At 39.2% G+C, this 20,981-nt stretch overlaps 2 protein-coding genes across 5 annotated transcripts in view; one reads left to right on the top strand and one right to left on the bottom strand.

Moving 5' to 3' along the window:
* Positions 1-20,981, bottom strand: part of MED12L (mediator complex subunit 12L) — a 338,115-nt gene that overhangs the window by 138,079 nt on the left and 179,055 nt on the right. The window lies entirely within an intron of this gene.
* Positions 14,591-20,981, top strand: part of P2RY14 (purinergic receptor P2Y14) — a 60,074-nt gene continuing 53,683 nt past the window's right edge. The window contains exon 1 of the mRNA XM_032173867.2: positions 14,591-14,933. The gene's annotated coding sequence lies outside the window, so the exon portion shown is untranslated. The remainder of the gene's footprint in view (positions 14,934-20,981) is intronic.

The following is a 20,981-nucleotide window of genomic DNA, read 5'->3' as shown; positions in this document are numbered from 1 at the left end:
ATGGACACTGAAGTGCATGAATTTATATATACCTCAGTTGGTCATTTGCATGGCTATCCCCACCCCCAATTGTGTGTCACTAGCTAGATTAAGATAGTCATATTTTAGATCAGCTAATTAAGAAAAGGCATTCTGAAAGGCCAATTCTTTTCTCCACTTTCCCCAGAAAGCCACGGGTAAATTACAGCTTCCCTATATATATATAAAGGAGGAGAAGACCAGCCTGACCAACATGGAGAAACCCTGTCTCTACTAAAAATACAAAATTAGCCAGGCGTGGTGGCGCATGCCTGTAATCCCAGCTACTTGGGAGGCTGAGGCAGGAGAATTGCTTGAACCTGTGAGGTGAAGGTTGCAGTGAGCCGAGATCGTGCCATTGCATTCCAGCCTGGGCAACAAGAGCAAAATTCCGTCTCAAAAAAAAAAGAGGAGCAAGCCGTGCGCAGTGGCTCACACCTGTAATCCCAGCACTTAGGGAGGCCAAGGTCAGGAGCTCAAGACCAGCCTGACCAACATGGTGAAACCCCATCTCTACTAAAAATATAAAAATTAGCTGGGCATGGTGGCACACACCTGTAATCCCAGCTACTTAGAAGGCTGAGGCAGGAGAATCTCTTGAACCCCGGATGGGGAGGTTGCAGTGAGCCAAGATCATGCCACTGCACTCCAGCCTGGACAAAAGAGCAAAACTCCAGCAAAAAAAAAAAAAGAAAAGGAGCAATATTGTAGCTGGGAAAATACCTTCAGTACAACATGTCCTATCCTCTTCATCCTCTGTTTCTACCACACCACAGCTCCCAGTCAATAATCTCAAAAATGATATTATCTACTTTCGTGTTTATATAAGCTAATAAATGTATGACCTCTTTAACAACATCAATTGGCTCCATTCAGCACTCTGAAGTTTAGCAAGTACTTCTCTATCCCATATCTCATTTAATCCTTTCATTCAGGCCTCAATTCTAAGAGGTCTTTAAAACATCTAAATCCCACTTTAATGTTTCTAAAATTAGACTGCTATATAGTTACTAGGCATGTTTAATGTGATAGTAGCTTTATTTCTCCTACATGACATTATTAAATCAATGGAATATCTTCAGACATGGGCTAAAAATATAGAGATCATCCCTATTTTTTTAAAAGTCATATGACAAAAACCACCAATATCACACTGCTTATATTTCATACCAACTCCCCCGCTGTGGCATGAAAAATATTTATCCAGGCCAATGAAAAATGAATCATTTACATGAGCTAAATAACATCATTGGGAATAATACATGATGTTAGTGTCAGAAGTTACATAATACTCTATTAATATTGAAGAAAATAATTACATTTGATTGCTTTTTCCAAACTGCCTTTTGGGAATAATCTAAAATTTGAAATCCAAAATTTCTTACTTAGGGCTTTTGGATTACATTCAGTATTTCAGAATCCTTCCAGAAAGCAACAAATAGTGTATTTATTCTTCCTTTTACGCAGAAAGGAAACATATTCACAGAATTTCCAAAAGGAAATTTTCTATTCTTCATAAAACTGACATTCAGAGAAACTGATCTTGTACAAAATCTTTCAATGTATGTGTTACTGACTGTTATATTCATTAAACCACTTCATAAATATTTTATCCTCAATTTGAAATAGTATGATAGTATTTTGTTTCTCAACCATAGTTTCAAGAGAATGGTGCCTAGGGGAGTGCATAAATTTAAATACTCAAGTCAAAATTTTGTGTGTGTGCACGCATGCAAACAAAAGAATACAGCTTAAACATAAAAAAAAGTAATGACCACCATGAGGAAATGTGATATACTAGGAAAAAAAAAAAAAAAGGACAAAATAAAGCTTAGGAACCATTTAAATCTTATAAAGACTGCCCCCAGACTAAACACCACAAGAAGCCAATTATCAATAAATACTAAGCACATGCCATATAAAAAGATACTGTGCTCAGCATGATACATAAAAGAATCTCTGGATACCCCTAAATGACTTCTAAAATTAAATACATAAGAACAAACATTTTCGATTTTCAACATAATACAAGTATCATAGTAGATGCAGAATTCAGCACACTCTCCAGTCCTCCATCACCATCTAGTGGTAAAATTCACAAAACAGGTGAAGATAATTCAATTTTTGTCCTATATATAGCATTCCAATTCACAGTAACACAGCCTAGCACTTTGCTACAGTTTTCCTTTAAACATCCTTATTAATGCTAATGTATACATATGTGTATCCTGCAGCTGCCTAGTTCAATGTAATATGGAAATGCTTGACGAGAATAATTAATGCTGTCAAGAAGTTTTGTTACAGATGTAAAAAAAAAAACTAACAAGGCTGTAATAACATGAATTTCATGGGAAAATGCTACAAATAGACTGTTCTTTCTAAATTAACTTACAGAAAAATTTTAAAAATGTATAATTTATAGTTTCAAAAGTACACAAAATTCAATCATTAGAATTGAACAGGGAGGAGTGAGACTATCAGTGTTAAATAAAATTTTCCATCAATTTATCAAGAAACTCATAAGATTCATTTTCAATGCAACTTTCATTTTGAATACTCTTAAAGTTTTCTTATATGCCACAATGAAAGGAAATCATCTAAAATTATAAAAATGATTTTAAAAAAATGTCATCCTTAGAGACACACATCTCTTTTTCTCCTTAGCTGGAAACTCAAGATACAGAATTAAACTGGAAATTCCTTTTATTTCAGTTTAGGCAAACATTCTTAATAAAAGTAAACTGGCCAACCTCTCTTTGAATTATGTTAGCGTACGGTTGGAAGTGGTGGCTCATGCCTGTAATCCCAGCACTCTGGGAGGCCAAGGTGGGCGGATCACAAGGTCAGGAGTTCAAAACCATCCCGGCCAACATGGTGAAACCCCATCTCTACTAAAAGAATACAAAAATTACCCAGGCATGGTGGCATGCACCTGTAATCCCAGTTATTCAGGAGGCTGAAGCAGGAGAACTGCTCGAACCGGGGTGAACCCGGGAGGCAGAGGTTGCAGTGAGCCGAGATCACACCACTGCACTCCAGCCCGCGTGACAGAGCAAGACTCTGTCTTTAAAAAAAAAAAAAAAAGAAGAAGAATTATGTTCGAGAAAATTCAGTGGTTGTTGTCTGGACAGACTCCCCAGAAACTCCTAGAATTGAACCATACTTCTGATTTAATCAGCCTATGAACAAGAATCTGCAAATAGATACTAGGTTCCCCAGGGTCTCCAAGTCTAGGTATAGGTTTAAATGTTACATGCAAGACTTTCCAACATTCTGGACACATTTACATAAATATATATGCAGACAAACACATCGCATGTATAGTTGAGGCTAACAAGTTTAGCATAAAGAATGCAAATCAGCCCCTTAAGCCATGATAGTTTTAAAGCAGTCTTAAAAAGCTATATCCAATGCTTAAGATGGTTACTGCTAGCCTAAAGCAAAATATCTTTCATAACATAGAAAGCCATCTGTCAATTACCCAACGATGAATTACCTCTATGTATTTTGCAAAAAACCTGAACATATCATATGTCTTTGAATAGTTCTTGACTTCTCAGTATATAACTTATAGTACAGAGTGAATATCTTTTTCTATGCTTTATAGAATTGTCATGTTCCTTTGCAAGTATGAGTTAACTTCCAACACTTTACCCTTTGTGCTTTCCACGTCATGAAATATTTCAAAAATTCCTTAATTGTGAAGTTTCTTGTCAGCCTCACTTACTCTGGGATATCTCATCCGTTCATTGTAGATGTTAATAACTTTGCCTTCACTAAGTTCATCTAACAGCATATTATAGAGGTTTAACCTTCCCCTGGTTAGCTATTTCTTTTGTAATTCCATATGCCTGTGATTCAAATTTCACTTCCTATATTATCACTTTTCATTTCTCTCCTGAACTTTCATTTTTGTTGGTATATTCTCTTTCAAATATCTCTTTTTGTAAAATGTCATGGAGTTTATTACTGGCAAACAAGGAGGCAACACAACTACACACTTTGCTGCCACATGTGCATGAACTGAATACCAGATGTGCAGTGACCAATCTCCAACAGACTTTGAAAGAAGTGAGATGATCGGCCACTCCTGTATGTTATTTACATGACAATCTGCGAACTAGAGAGCTATCAACTAAGTTTGTACTTTATGCAACTACTTACAGTTAATATAATGTGGTAACTAAAATTTGGACTGTTGCTGGGAGACTGGTATTATTTAACTAAATCATGATAACTCAAATATATGTCAGAACTGTGAAATCAAGGACTGCCTGCCTATAAGTGTATATGTAACCATAATCATAATTCAAAGGAAAAACGGAAAGAAAAATATATAGTGACATGTAATGTAACATGTAAATGCTTAGGCACAATGATTTGAAATAATGTCATTCATTTATTCAACATGAAGTGGTCAAATGCTTGGATCTATACATTTAATTGTGTGAATTTTATCAGATACAAATATTTGTGACCCAAACATAACTTATATTATTACCATTAGTGATGTGGATCTCCAAAATAAATAATTCTTGACAAGATTCCAAATAAACTATTTAGTAGACAGTAGCTACATACTTGGAAAAATTAGGCTGCTGTATATTAAACCAGACAAAATATGTTTATATGTAAAACAGACTTAAATTATAGGCTCAGATATTGATGAACAAGTTTTTCACCCATGGGAAAGTTAATGGGTCACTCCTATCAGCAGCACGGGACAATTCTTCACTGTGTAAGAATTGTGCCTCATACTTTGCATGCTATAAAGCATTCATGGCCCCAGCCACTGAACATAGGGACAACAAGAAAAGATCCTGAAATCAACAAATACTCTCTGGGGCAGTAATGCCTACATTGAGAACCCTGATTTGGATTCCTGAGCCATTTGTGGAAACAGAAAAAAATACGACCAAGGTTTCAAGCAATATAGAAACCCAGACCACTAGATATCAGTAGGTACCAACCAAATTTGGGAAGGGATAGAGTATTAATAAATAAAGGGTAAACTTTTTCTGGGCCGCTTCTATTAATCACAAAAATGGTAAAAAAGAAAGCAATGATTTCTATAAAGTTTATTAAAAAGCTTCAATAGATGCCTGCTTTGAAGTTTTGTACAAATGCCATTTGAAAGATAACTATAGATATATAGATATACTTCCCATAGAAACCCCTAAAGCGGCAAGTTAAAAATAGTGATAATGATCAAATCTTACATAGTGCTCATCAGTCGCTGTCCTACATGCTTTACTTTTTAATAAACCTTTAAATCACCACAAGAACCTTATGTAGTAGATGTCCTATTACAGATGAAGAAACCAAGGCACACCTAGCTAGGAAGTGAAGTGATGGTGGCAGGTTTTGAAGCTCCGGGATCTGACTACAAAGTCCATGCTGTCACCAGGACTGCAACACTTTCTGTCTCCACCCCATCCAAGGAGGCCCCTTACCCTTGAACTCATTTAACAATACCATCATATACCCAGGCCCCTGAACTGAAAATCTGAGTGCCCTCTTTTCTTCATTCTCATTAACAACCTTTTACCAAATCCTGTCACTCCACCCCCAGAAATAGACAAGGCAGGTCTCTGCCCTGCCTGGCCTGGTACCCACTGTAGCTCAACCCCAGTGGTAGCATGTCTGGTCTCATGGATAAGAAAGGATTTTGGAGGTGGGCAGACCTGGATCCCACCTCTTACTTTGTGCCATCTGAGAGAGGAAAAATAAACGCCATGATTTACAGTGATGGCAATACTACTTGAGGTCTTGATTTTTCTGCTCCTTGCCAGTCTTTTGCATACTCTTTTCTAGAACTTTTAACATTGACTGATTATTTTCTAATAATATTAAAATACCTAATGTCTACTGAGCACTCCCTACATACCTGCACCCGACTTATATTGACCCATTTAATCCCCAAAACAAACCCATAAGGAAGTACTAGCATTGCCCCTAATTAGAGATGAAGAAGTAACTTTCTAAGGCTTGGGTTGAAGCTGGGAAGCCCTCTCAACTAAAGCCTGAAAAAACTGATTAATAAGCATAACAGACAACATCTAACTATGAGAACATTAGTTTAAGCCAGTCAATCATACACTTTTTATCATTTTATTCCCTTATAATTATAAATTAGAATGGCTCGTGTAATTTATTGTCAAAACCAGGACACTTTTGAGAGCGAAAGTGTTACTTGCTGAGCTGGCACAGCAGGTTTCAACTGGGACTGTGTGGGCAAACAAGAATATATGCCCCTATGTTCACAATACATAGGAAAATATGTCTATGTTAGGATAGCATTACCTAATAAAACAAGCAGCTTAAGGAAAAAGAACTCCATGAATCCAGCCGTTTCATCAATGAAAAGCTCCCCCTCCTGTGAAGCTTCTTCCATGGAGCTAACACAAACTGTGAACCCCTGGATGCTGGATTAGCAGCTATTCAACAAAAATCTCTCATGGCTGCTTCCTAGGAGCATGGAGAACAGTTTTCTGAGTTAGTGCCTGTTGCTTGAAGTTTTTTGCTTAACACCACAAGAAGGAACACAGCCCATCCAATTTGAATATTTGCTTTTGCTTGCAGAAGAAATAAATAATCTAAATTCTAATTTATATTTTTTCTCGACTCCAAAGCAAAACAAATCTTTCCTAATACTATGGACTGGTAGGTACAAAATTTATGTTCTGTATTGATTTCAAGAGACCTTTAGAGACAGACACTATATTTGTCTTTCCAAGGCACTGGTCTCCCTGCAGACCACAACTAAATGAAAAGCTGATCAGGAGGTAGAGCCATGTGAGGGCACAGAGTACCCTAACTACAACAGCAGGATCACAGGAAGTCTATGATTCTCCTGAGAGAGACTGATGATTGCAAAACCCAATCAAGTAGAAGCTGGGCTCTGAATAAATCCTCCTATCATAACCACACACCATCATACAACTCACCTCTCTTAGTTCATTCCTGCTGCTGTAACAAAATACTTTAAACTGAGTAATTTATAAACAACAGAAATGTCTTGCTCACAGTACTGAAAGCTGGGAAGTCCAAGATCAAGGAGCCAACGGATTCCGTGTGAGGTGAGGACCTATTCCTCATGGATGGTGCCCTGTATCCTTACATGGCGGAAGGTCAAAGGGCCTCTTTTATACAATCACTGATCCCACTCACAAGGGCTCTACCCTCATGGCCTAGTCACCTCCCAAAGGCCCCACCTCTTAATACCAACACATTGGGGATTAGATTTCAACATGTTTTTTTCTTTTATTTATTTTTTTTTTTCAACAGGTTTTTGGGGAACAGGTGGTGCTTGGTTACATGGAGAGGTTCTTTAGAGGTGATTTTTGAGATTTTGGTGCATCCATCACCCGAGCAGTGTACAATGTACCCAATGTGTAGTCTTTTATCCCTGGCTCCCCTCCCATCCTTTCCCGAGTCCCCAGAGTCCACTGTATTACTCTTTTTTTTTTTTTTCTTTGAGACAGAGTTTCGCTCTGTCACCCAGGCTGGAGTGCAGTGGTGCGATCTCTGCTCGCTGCAAGCTCCGCCTCCCGGGTTCACACCATTCTCCTCCTGCCTCGGCCTCCCGAGCAGCTGGGACTACAGGCACCTGCCACCACGCCCGGCTAATTTTTTGTATGTCTTAGTAGAGACGGGGTTTCACCGTGTTAGCCAGAATGGTCTTGATCTCCTGACCTCATGATCCGCCTGCCTCGGCCTCCCAAAGTGCTGGGATTACAGGCGTGAGCCACCACGTCTGGCCAGTCCACTGTATTATTCTTATGCCTTTGTATCCTCATAGCTAAGCTCCCACTTGTAAGTGAGAACATATGCTTGGTTTTCCATTCCTGAGTTACTTCATTAAGAATAATGATCTCTAACTCCATCCAGGTTACTGCAAATGCCATTATTTTGTTTCTTTTTATCAACACATAAATATTAGAGAGACACAAACATTCAGACCATAGCACCACCTCATGACCACTAAGAACTAGACAAGGGTAACCAGCACAGCTGTTCCTTAAATGGCTCATTCAAAGACTAAATATAAAATTTTGGGCTGGGCACAGTGGCTCACGCCTTCAATCCCAGCACTTTGGGAGGCCAAGATGGGTGGATCACCTGAGGTCGGGAGTTCGAGACCAGCCTGACCAACATAGAGAAACTCTGTTGCTACTAAAAATACAAAATTAGCCAGGTGTGGTGGTGCATACCTGAAATCCCAGCTACTTGGGAGGCTGAGGCAGGAGAATCGCTTGAACCCGGGAGGCGGAGGTTGTGGTGGGCTGAGATCATGCCATTGCACTCCAGCCTGGGCAACAAGGGCGAAAACTCTGTCTCAAAAAAAAAAAAAAAAAAAAACAAACCAACAACAAAAAAAAAATTTGGCCTCACTGATTCTTCATTCTGATTAAACTAACTGGTCCATACATAGTAGCCTAAGAATAACTGTTGTGCTCAAATTATTAATTATAAAGATATGCAGCTCTCTACAGCATTAATTGCCTAAAACCACAATTCTAGTCAGGCCACCAAGGAAATTAAATTACCAAGATAACCACATAACCCTCCCACAAGCCAGAAATAAAAATAAGTGTGCTTAGCTAAAATCATTTGCTAGGCAGAGATGACTGACCTACATAATTTCAGGTGCGGCTTATTCTTTGGGTAGAAAACAAACAAACAAACAAAACTCTACATATGATCACCCACAGCACTTCCTTTGATTTCAGTTAACCCTCAGTCAAGTTCCCTGAAAAGTCAACACCACAAATCTTTCCTTAAACTTACTGAGGCCATGCTCCTCCCACACATCGTGGCAGGATGACAAGCAGCACTGTTTATCAGAACAACTGTGGGAAAGTTTATCTGACAAAAACGAAGTATGTTCCTACATTCGTTAAGTTTCATTCCAGCTCACTCAGTGACTTCCCAAGGCCTGTTTTCCTAACTTGTTCTATCACTGTATTAAAAAGCTGGGCAGTTAGGGTACTGAGTAAAGAAACTGTCTGATAAAGCAGCATGTCATCCTCTTAGTTACCTGTCCTAAGTTGAATCATTATGCAGGTCAGGGATTCAGACATCTACAAAACAGGTTCAAAAGAGTACAACTACAAGTGATTAGATGATTTAATACACTTGGGATAATATTATTTAAAATATTCATAGTCGGCCAGGCACGGTGGCTCACACTTGTAATCCCAGCACTTTGGGAGGCCGAGGCGGGCGGATCACGAGGTCAGGAGATCGAGACCACGGTGAAACCCCATCTCTACTAAAAATACAAAAAAATTAGCCGGGCGTGGTGGCGGGCGCCTGTAGTCCCAGCTACTCGGAGAGGCTGAGGCAGGAGAATGGCGTGAACCCGGGAGGCGGAGCTTGCAGTGAGCGGAGATTGCGCCACTGCACTCCAGCCTGGGCGACTGAGCGGGACTCCGTCTCAAAAAAAAAAAAAAAAAAAAAAAAAAAAAAAAAAAAAAAAAAAATTCACAGTCATTGTTCTCAGATGATTTCCATTATCTAATTTATCTTTACTTGCAGAACCAGAGCACGGAGTTGGAGAATATTCTCTGTATTCCCCATATTTTGGTTACAGATATTCAATTAACAAATACTTCTGAGCACGTACTATGGTAGTGAACACCATGGGTACAAAACAAAGCCAGCAAGGACGGCCAGGCATGATACAGACACACAGGCCACATCAGAAGAATAATGACAACACTGAGGTATTAGGGACATGTCCAAAGACGTGATGAGTCTTGCAAGCAAATGGGAACAAAAGGAAGATAATGAGAGATGACACATTTGTGAGACCTCAAGGTGAAAATGAAAATGCTTTCGTCTGCTTCCTCAGCATCTTTCCAAAAAAAATACTGAAAAGAGAAAATACACATACAAAAGTTTTTGTTTTTGTAACAAAGTTCTAAATTCTGACTCTTTGCTAACATCAACCGAGATTCAGTCCTTCTGATTTTCATGATTTAAATCCAATCTAATGCTAGCAATACAGAAAATCGGTTTGCACACTTCAACTAATTGGGATTAGACAATCAACCATGACTCAATGTTAGTATCCATACCAAAGTGAGGTTTTGTGAACTGCCTATAATACATGTACAAATTGAACCTATTAATTTTTTTAAAACTGTTACTTCTTTCAATCTACCAGAAGCGGGTGATATTGTACCAGGCATTTCTCCATTGTAATTCTCAGATGAAGGCAAGTGCACAATTGCCAATGAAGTCCCATGTCCTGTCATTCATTGGAAGAGGTTTAACAAAAAGGCATTATTTTATAATGCAGTGACTTATATCACATTTTAATGATATAATTTCTGCCCCCTTTCTCCACTACTCTAAATCAACAAGCTGGTAGAACTGAATGCTTCACATAGAGAAACATAGAAAGGCATGTCTGCATTCAATGTTTTCCTATCAGATTACATTTTCTCAAAACACTTTTTCAATTATTTTACTACAAAGCTCAAAAACTTTACGGCACACTAAATTAGGAAGTCCTGAGCATGACATTTTGGATCCCCCACATTACGCGCTGCTCCACCTTTGCTGGCTTTCCTAACATTAAACCTCGGCTCACATCATTCTTTTAACACAGTACCAAGTTGAATTTCACCCCCATTCTACAAGTAAAAGAGCCATCCAACAAGAAGCATTTTGGATGCCAGTTCCTTCAGAGACCCTATAGAGGACGATTTCCAAATATGCTTCCTTTAAATATCCTTGTACACTGTATTTTCATAAAATGCTTACACCGGGCCTTTACCAAAATCCTCTGTATTCTTATGTCAACATCTTTCTCAACAACCGGTGAAATCTTTTTGGCAGCCGTGCCCCGCAACACATACAAAACACATGCACAATTATAAATAACTTGCCAGAAAAAAAAAAAAAAAAAAAACATCTAAAAAAAACTAAATTATATAACCCAGCAAATATCTGCTATGGTTAAAATAAATTCATTGAAAATGTTCATATTTATCTGAAAATCCATCAATAGGTACTGATTAAACAAATTATGGAATACTACAAAGCTACGAAAAAGAATAAGGTCCATACAGGGCTCACATGAACAAGTCTCCAAGGGAGCAAGTGGGGACGAGGCCGGGTGCGCTGGTGTCTTACTCACTATGCTCAATAAAGCAACCAGGGAAAGGCAGGGGAAGGGCAGTAACAATGAAGTTGTGTCCGTACTTAAAGAAAAATGATTTCAAAAGACCTATGGTAACAATTATGCATAGTTGAATTCTGGGGTAAGGAGCAAAATAGGACATTTATGGAATCAAGATGTAAGCCAGCCAGCTATTTATGCGCAGTTGATGACGGGCTGGATAGAAACTGACTGGAAACAGTTACAGACATATTTGGGGATTACGTGTGTTAAACTCATTCTATTTGTAGTATGAATACACAAGGGATGTTTATATATAACCAGTCCTATTACTAATAAGGCAGAGTCCTGCCTGGAAATGGTATTGGAGAATGTGTGAGCACGTAGGGTGGGCTAGGGGTGGTTGTCATATCGGGGTATGTTGAGGGCTCTGAGAAAAAGATTAGTCAGGAGGAAATCACAGTACTTTAATCTTAGGATTCCACAAAAGGAAATGGGAATTCAGAACTATTTAGCATAAATCAAAACACCACAGATAAAAGGAAAATATTGACTATTTTAGATTTTGTTTTTTAAAAGATTCTTGCACACAAAGGACCAGACCTTCTATTATTTTAATTATAATGTCGTTATTGGCTATGTTGTAATTATGCCTGGTCTCTAGTGTTGAAAAGAGTCATTACCTATGTTGCTAAAAGTCATAATAAAATATCTTTTTATTTTTTTATTTTTTTTTTTTTGAGACGGAGTCTCACTCTGTTGCCTAGGGTGAAGTACAGTGGTGCGATCTCAGCTCACTGCAGCTTCCACCTCCTGGGTTCAAGTGATTCTCCTGCCTCAGCCTCCTGAGCAGCTGGGATCACAGGCGAACTCCACCACACCCAGCTAACTTTTTTTTTTTTTTTTTTTGTATTTTTGGTAGCGATAGGGTTTCACCATGTTGGTCAGGCTGGTCGGGAGCTCCTGACCTTGTGACCTGCCTGCCCCGGCCTCCCGAAGTGCTGAGATTACAGGCGTGAGCCACCGCGCCCAGCCTAAAATATCTAATTTCAAAAACATATGAAGATAGAATAAATATTGTTTGTCAGGCTAAAATATTTTTTCAAACATTAATACTTACTTCCAATTCTAACAAAAGAAAATGTGTACAAGCTCAACTGTGATTTAAGCATAGCCACAAAATGTCCAGCACAACCTAAAGACTACTTCAAAGTCCAGTCCTGCTACTTTCTAGCTTAAATAACTGTTAGTTAAATTTTCTGAGGCTCTATTTTCTTACTTGTAAAAAAAAGAATAGTTACTTCTCCAAGGGTTGCCAGGTGTTTTGGCTGTGAAAGGATCTAGTAGGGACAGAGTACGCTTCAATCAAGTGTATGAGTATGTGCATTTGAGACGATCCAATCTTTCCAGATGAGCTTTCAAGTGTCTGGCTGTCTGCCCCCTCCCCACCCCTCACCATCCTTGTCCTGCTACGTGCCAATAAAACCACAGAACAGAGGTCACAAGCTGACTGCTCACAAGCCCAATACAGTGCACAGTCAGGTTTTGTTTTAGCCCACAGGGTATCAGGTCTACACTGGTTTGTAAGGTATTCGATTTAGACACCAACAAATGAAATCAGAGGAGACACATAAAGGCAGTAGCAGTGCACAGGCTCCAGGCTCTGCCCAGCTCCAGCGACCTGATGTAACATCTCCATGCCTCAGTTTCCTTGTCTATTAAGAAAAAGGTGGGGCAGAAGTAGTAGACAGACCTACTTTACTCATGGGGTCATTGTGAGTAATCAAGTTAAAACAGACAGAGTGTTTAGAACAGTACATGCAAATCAGCGTTTAATGTTCTGAAGACACTGGCTCATCCCAAGATGAGGCCCATGACTCTGGCAAGCTTCCAGACACAACTGACCCCTGGGTGGGCCCTTTAGCTCTCCATTTCTCCATAATCCCTCTATTCCCAATTGTCTTACATAGAGTCCAACCCATTTGTACCACCTGCCATGAGGGAACCACCTGAAAGGCTATCCTTTTGGCTTTGGACTTTGCAACTCCTGGCATTAAGAGGAAAGCAAGCAGCTCCAGTCAAAGAAATTACCATGTTCTCCCCAGTCATACTCAATAACATGTATGTGGAACACCCCACGGGGAAGTCAAGAAGCACAAAAGGGACCTGGAACAATTAATGGGTGTTTTTGAGACGATCAGAGTAAACAGCATCTCCTGCAATAAATCAGGGAAGTCTTAAGAGTTGCAGCTTAGAGATACTGTTCATCCAGATCATCCATTTAATCAGCAAAATGTTTACATCTGGAGGACTCTGCAATGCACCCTGGTAATAACCAGGCTCTAGCAGCTCCTCCTAACCTCCACTTGTCCTTAAGTTTATTTACCCACCAGATGTCACTGCAGCTGAAGCTAACAAGCCTCTCTATGCACATCAGTATTCTTAGCCCCTCAATCAAAGCATCAGTGAGGACTATTGGGGCCCTCTGGGGGTCTGAAGAAGAGTCCCTCTGGCAGGGAGAAATGGGGAACTTCTCTAAACAAGCTCTGTGTCTTACAGGTCTTTGCCAAGGATCAATAGTGACTAGTAAGTCTGTGAGACAGAAAGTGAGAAAATACTCTTCATGAGGGAAATAACTGTTTGGGTATGTGTTAGTCACTACTCCATCTCCAACGTCCATAACACTGCCTCCTACATAGCAAGTACATATAAAGCAACTAGAATAGTAACTGGCATGTCATAAGCCAGTTATAATTATTATAACTGTAAATGTATAGTTACGTTTTTAAGGCAAGCTTAACTTCACTAGTTGTTACCCATAATTTGGCAATGGAACAGCCTAAGTAAATACACTTAAAATGCAGGAGCCTTATAAAGTAAGCTTTTCAGCCCCTTGTCTTCCTTCTTTCTGGTTCTGAGTTACACACTTTGAAGAGGACTTTGTAGCCATCTTCTGAGAACTTCCAAATCTAATGGCACTAATAGTCAATGCGACAGACAGTGGAGCACTGCAGGACGTCACCAATTATATTACAGAGCCTGAAAGGAACTAAAAATATGAAGACTTTCAAAATAGTAACACAGCACAAACACCAAAATGTTAACACACGAGGAGTTTATCTGAAGTCCTACTTGTGATCTATTTATCAGTAATGTTCAAATATGGGAAAATTCATGTGGAAAAATGACAATGCAACACCTCTTATCTAGAATATGTCGACATTGGTGTCAAAATACTTCTTTATTCTGTTAATTTCGCATTTCCAGGTAGCTCCAACTACCCATATCTGCATGTTATACTGTGAAGCTGCTGACAATTTTCTCTGAGGGTGCTTCAGAAAGAATCATATCTTACACATCAGTTCTCCACCTCATACCACATGTTGAATTTGACAATGGCAAAGGTTAGAAAAGAAAACAGGTTGTTGCCTGGCTGTGCATCAGATGATGTAGGGATGTTGGGAAAAGGAGGAGGAGAAATAAAAACGCAGGACTGTTTTTGCATTACTGGAGGAAAGGAACTAGCTCAGAAGTCAGCCTGACACCCACAGAGATTAAAACGTCTCTTCCTTCCTCTTTGTTTCCACATCCCAGTCTTCAATAAATTCTATCTGACCACAGCAGCAGAGGGACCCACTATCTTGTGGTTTCTGTCAAGTTCCTGATTTTCATCCATAGTTGAAGATGAGCAAGAACTCTGTAACAGTGTTACCTTGGAGCCTACATTGAGAGGTATTTCAAAATGAGTGAAGCGTGACTCTAACAGATGAAGGCCTAGACGCAGGTAAGAAAACAGCTTTTCCATGAAACGACTTGCGTGTATGTGACTGGTACATGGGAACAGAAAAGATTTCTGAGCTGGGCAGCAACAAAGCTGAGGAACGCTGAACCATTGCCACTCACATTTTTCTCAGTAGGTTATTTTTTGTTTGACAACTATAATTGGCATATTAATATATTTCCCCATGCTAACATGGGGATCCAATACTGAAATATTATCGTTTATGATTTAGGATTTCCAGTCATGGCTGTCAAAATATATCTGTGATGAAGAGATATCAAAGAAAATGTTTAAAAGGTATTCATCCAGGACAAACATTTCAAAAGCTCGTAAATGTGTATTAAAATTGCTTCTCAAAACTACAAAATCGATTAGCATAATACTTAGGTCAGTATGTTTTTGTTTGCAATTGCATATGTGTACAGATATACAGTTGCATTTACTTGTACATACACATATAGGTAAAAGTTTTTATCTTTGTCATTATTAGGATAAGTTAACCCCATTAACACCTACTAAAATAAAATGGCTTTAAATTGTAAATCACAAAAATATCTGTCCTATGCATAGCAAATATTTGAGTTCATATGCTACTTATTTATAGTCTATGACTAATCAACTAAATTACTTACAATTCTTTAAACATTATAAATTAAATTACATTCAGGAGAATTAGCACAGACCCACAATGTCAGCTTATTCAACCAAGCCCATGCAATCCATCTTGTCTACACATATTTTTGTTAACCAAGGACAATCAATCCTACAGAGAAAATGAATCAAAGATCACGCTAGTAAAAAAATAGTTAGCATATTCATCTTTCTAAAACATACAAACTTGATAATCAGTTTTAGCACTAAAAAAAACCTAGCCATTAAGTTAAAAAGAAAACAGTGCACTCAGAAAATACCAAAATGGCATATTTTATGATTTGTAAATATGCAATGAATTTTATATTTCGATAAAATTTATGAACACTATATATACAAACATGCATACAATTGTGTGCACACAATTAACACACTGGTATATATGAATGAACTCTATATTGCCATGTCTGGAAAAAAAAAGAAAAACAAGGAGGCCAGGCATGGTGGCTCACACCTGTAATCCCAGCACTTTGTGAGGCCAAGGTGAGTGGATCATTTGAGGTCAGGAGTTCAAGACCAGCCTGGCCAACATGGTGAAACCCCTATTTCCACTAAAAATACAAAAATTAGCCGGGCAGTAGTGGTGCATGCCTGTAATCCCAGCTACTCAGGAGGCTGAGGCAGGAGAATCGCTTGAGCCTGGGAGGCAGAGGTTGCGGTGAGCTGAGATCGGGCCACTGCACTCCAGTCTGGGTGAGAGAGTGAGACCCTATCTCAAAAAAAAAAAAAAAAAAAAAACAAACAGTGGGGAGATTCCAAGGTACTCAAAGCATGAAGACACAGGGGAAGTGGGCAGGGTGCAGAGAAGGAAGTATAATTTCCTGAAGTGTTACGGTGCCCACTTCACAGTTGAAGCAGGTACAGAGGGTGTGACTATCCTGAGCAAGGCCACCTATGATGCTTCTAAAGTGCTGAACAGAAGAAGAATACTGTTCCCTAGAAGAACGTTCACTCTATAAAGTGGTTCTGAGTGAATTTAGATGTTGAGGCTTCCCTAAGCCTAAGGCTCTAAGAACTCAGAAGTCATCAGGTTTATTCCATTTGGCTCCAGGATTTCCTTAGAAGTTAGGTCCGTCACAAGTGAGCTGTTTCAGCCTCCCAGTGTGAGCAGTCCCTAGAATACCAAAAACAGACCAGTCCAGGAGGTAGGTTGACACGAACACAAGCATATTCTGCCATCGTCATGAGCATCCTCACCTGCAGAAGGCTGTCTAGTGGAGGATGATGGACAATAAGGAGAGTTTCCTTTAACTGAAAATTATATTAGTACAAGAGTGCCAAGTTTGTTTGGGTAGAGCAGTGGATCTCAAAGTGTAGATACTAGACCAGCTGAATCAACATCACCAGTGAGCTTGTTAGACATGCAAATTATTGACCCCAAACCTACAGAATCAGAAACAATGGGGGTGGAACCCAGCAATCTCTTTTAACATGCCTCCAGGTAATTCTGCTGCACATTCAGTTTTGGGTGACCCCATGTCCTGGGACAGCTCCAGTTTTCACCTGTTGTCTGGGCATAATTGGAAATAGTGCCTCCTTTCTATCTCAAAAGTGTCCTTGACTGTATAATAAATTAATTATGATCATCAATATGATCACCCTGCCAGTTCACACTGGATGCTAAGAAGGCATTTCATTGGTCAGATGCTGTCTACTACTTGGGATTTCAAATTAGCTTCAAGTCTGGTGCTACACCCATGGCCTCCCCACCATCACCCCGCAATACTAAAAGATGCATAGCCTCCTAAAAGTCTGAGCAGCAAAGCTAGATAAATCAACTTCAGTACAAATATCCTATCTTGATGAGAAAAAATACGTACAACCAAACTATGTAAAATCTATTTTAAATCCCCAGCTTCCTAAGTAGCATGAGAATCAGGTCTCCAAAACCCTCTTTACTAAATTTTCTGGTTCTTCTTTACAGGGAATTTTCTTTTCCTCCCTAGCACCCTTGAAAAGGATAAATCTAGTAATTAATGAATGCTATTTTTATAGTAATCATTTGGTTACATTAATTCACTGAAACACCAAGTTTACCACAGCAAAGCTTCTCAATCCACCTGTTCTTTAAAGTCAAAGTGAAATACTGGTCATATGCTTTTAGATCTGATTAGATTCCTTTGAAATTTTTGTCTTTACTCGGTATAAATTAAATTGCTAGCTTTTTATTTTTCACTGAAACCTCCCATCTGTTATTTTTGAAAAGCATCAAAGGCCTTAGATATCATGTTCTGACCCCTCATCATTCAAATAAGAGAACAGCCAGGGACGGGTGCTGGCTTTTACCCAATTACATGACATCTGCTGTTCAGGTTAAGATATCACAGAAAAGAGGAAAAGATCAGTTAGTCGGCCTTCTGAGGTTGGCCCAAAGCGATCTGTACACTTGTGGTGTGATCACTTAGAAAAAAAATCTGATCCTCGAAACCTTCCAGGATCATACACACACACTTATTTTCATCACATCACTCAGAGCCTCTAGACTCTAGGAGCCATTTATACCAAGCAGATGGGAAATGTGCCACCTTCTATAGTGGGAGAGATACCTGGCTGGAAAGAACTCACCTGTTGCTGATGCAGTCTTCCCAGTGAGTCCAGCCCTAAGGTCAAAGGTTGGTAGGAGAGTTCATACAAGGCTTCATCTAAGAACATTTCCATCCTGCTACAGATGATGAATGAAATCCCCTTCTCATTCTAGGGATATTTCGGCCATTTACTCATTCAACACTTATTCCTTACATGAGGCAGCCAACATTCTAGGATGGTAGGGATGGTGTGATGAAAAAGTTCTGAGCCTCTGGTGGCTTACATTCTAACAGACATATCCACAAACCTTAACATCATCACTCCTAGGAATTGATAGTCATTCAATTATGACAACAATCTTTGGGCATATTATAACTTATAAGATTACATTTTTATTTCCTTAATGGGGATTTGGAGATGATTCTAATCTCATCAGAAGTCATTTACTGACTAGATCCAAATCCCTAACCTTAATCCAGCTGGGAGCTGATAGCCCTGCATGTACAGATGACAAAAACAGAATATGAAAAATGATACTTAGTTCAGTTAAATGTCCTAGGAGGTGGCCTTTAGTGTTGAATTTTCTTTCTCTCCTGGCCCCCAAAACTGCCTACCTATGTTTCTGCACAAGGATTTCACTGCCTCTTTCCCCACTATAAATATGCCTATAAGCACTACCTTTACAGAAGTGAAAAAAGGAAGAGGGAGGATATGGTCTGAGATAAAAAGAAAACCTAAGATGTCAGACCAGCTGTCCCTGTTATCACTGAGTTTGATACACAGCAGCCGTCCTTATAACTGGTACCACTGAGGCAAGTTAGTTAAGGAAAAATACAGGTTAACCAAAATAACAGGTTAAGTAGGAATTATTTTTAGAAACCTTAAATACATTATTTTAATTTGAAATACAAAGTGCACATTCATTGCTTAATCTTTTGGTTTTGTGGCAGCGAGGCCTTTTTTCTGAGTATGGGTTGGTTCATTAGATATCTGCACCAATTTTCTTTCATGAGCCACGACTTTAGCACACTGCCAGTCAAATCCAGTTTCTCAGTTTAGTTCAAGTAGTGTGAGAACTTTAAAATGCTTTAGAAGCCACATGATTTAAAAAATCCAGACCCAGTCCTAGACTTTAAAGTCCCTCAAAAGAACAGACTCTGTCTTAGCCTCATAACACCATGAAGTTTTCAATAAATGTTATATGAATGGACAAAAATGAGGGTCTTAAATATGATTTGAAAACAACAGTCTGCATCACCAATTTTTATTTAAATCCACTCCTACCCCAACTAAGAAATCTAAAAAATCCAGACCCAGTCCTAGACTTTAAAGTCCCTCAAAAGAACAGACTCTGTCTTAGCCTTATAACACAGTGAGGTTTTCAATAAACGCTATATGCACGGACAAAAATGAGGGTCTTAAATATGATTTGGAAACAACAGTCCACATCACCAATTTTTATTTAAATCCACTCCTACCCCAATTAAGAAATGGTATATGCCTTGTTCTAAGGAAGACAACCAGTCCCTATGTGTACAATGCCAAGTAGTATAGCATAATAATGAAAAGTGTGCATTCTAGAATGAGACTTTTTGGCTTTAAATCTTGACTCCACCACTTATTCTAATACAACCTTAATAAAGTCACCTAACAACTCTATGCCTCATTTTCCTTACTGAGTTATGGAGATTAAATGAGTTATATACATAAATTACCCAGAACAGTAATTGGCATTAGAACACAATCAGGCCGGGCACGGTGGCTCACGCCTGTAATTCCAGCACTTTGGGAGGCCGAGGCGGGCGGATCACAAGGTCAGAAGTTTGAGACCAGCCTGGCCAACATGGTGAAACTCCGTTTCTACTAAAAAAAAAAAAAAAAAAAAATTAGCCGGGCATGGTGGTGGGTGCCTGTAATCCCAGCTGCTCAGGAGGCTGAGGCAGGACAATTGCTTGAACCCGGGAGGCAGAGATTGCAGTGAGCTGAGATTGCACCACTGCACCACAGCCTGAGTGACAGAGCAAGATTCCATCTAAAAAAAGACAAACACAATCAATGTTTATTGCTGTCATTGCCAGCATCATCTTCTTTCCCAGTAACATAGTGTGGTGCTCTGATGACTATAAGAACAATGGAAGCCAAAGAGATATACAGGTTGAATATTCCTTGATCAAACTGCTTTGGACCAGGAGCGTTTCAGATTTCAGATTTTTTCAGATTTTGGAATATTTGCATTACACTTAGCAGATGAGAATCCCTAATCTGAAATGTTCCAATGAACATTTCTTTTGAGAGTAATGTCAGCCTTCAAAAAGTTTCGGATATTGAAGCACTTCGGACTTCAGATTTTGGGATTAGGGATACTCAACTTGTATTCAAAATTCCAGTGTGTTCCTTAACCTCTCCCTGCTCAGTTGACTCATCTGTAGAAAACAGAACAAAACCACCTAGAAGAATGGCTGTAAGAGTTATCATGCCTGGTACATAGTTGAGAGTCAAAACCTTATAGCCATTAACACTCATACAAGGAAGAGAATCTACAACTCCACACTTCAATCCATATCCACAGATGTCCCCACCTCCTGCACGTCTGTCAACCTCTACCCACCAAATCTTAACCAGGATTTGGTTGCGTACTCAATATATTACTTGGGGCAGAGGACAAACAACCTTTCCCGAGTATGCACTTTGTAAGAAGATACACACTGAAAAACAGGATATAATCTAGGAAAAATTAAATGGTGCTTTTAATTTATAAGTTAAAAAATGGGAATTTGGGAGGAGGAAATACCACTGTGTGCTGGTGCACCTGGAGAACAGAAGGAGCAGAATTAAGATGAGTCTTGAAAGAGGGACATGATACATATATATGAG

This window comes from Hylobates moloch, unplaced genomic scaffold (genome assembly GCF_009828535.3).
Source record: "Hylobates moloch isolate HMO894 unplaced genomic scaffold, HMol_V3 SCAFFOLD_13, whole genome shotgun sequence".
Taxonomy (NCBI): Eukaryota; Metazoa; Chordata; class Mammalia; order Primates; family Hylobatidae; genus Hylobates; species Hylobates moloch.
Note: the sequence above shows the minus strand (reverse complement) of the source record. Positions and strands in the feature narration are given on the sequence as shown.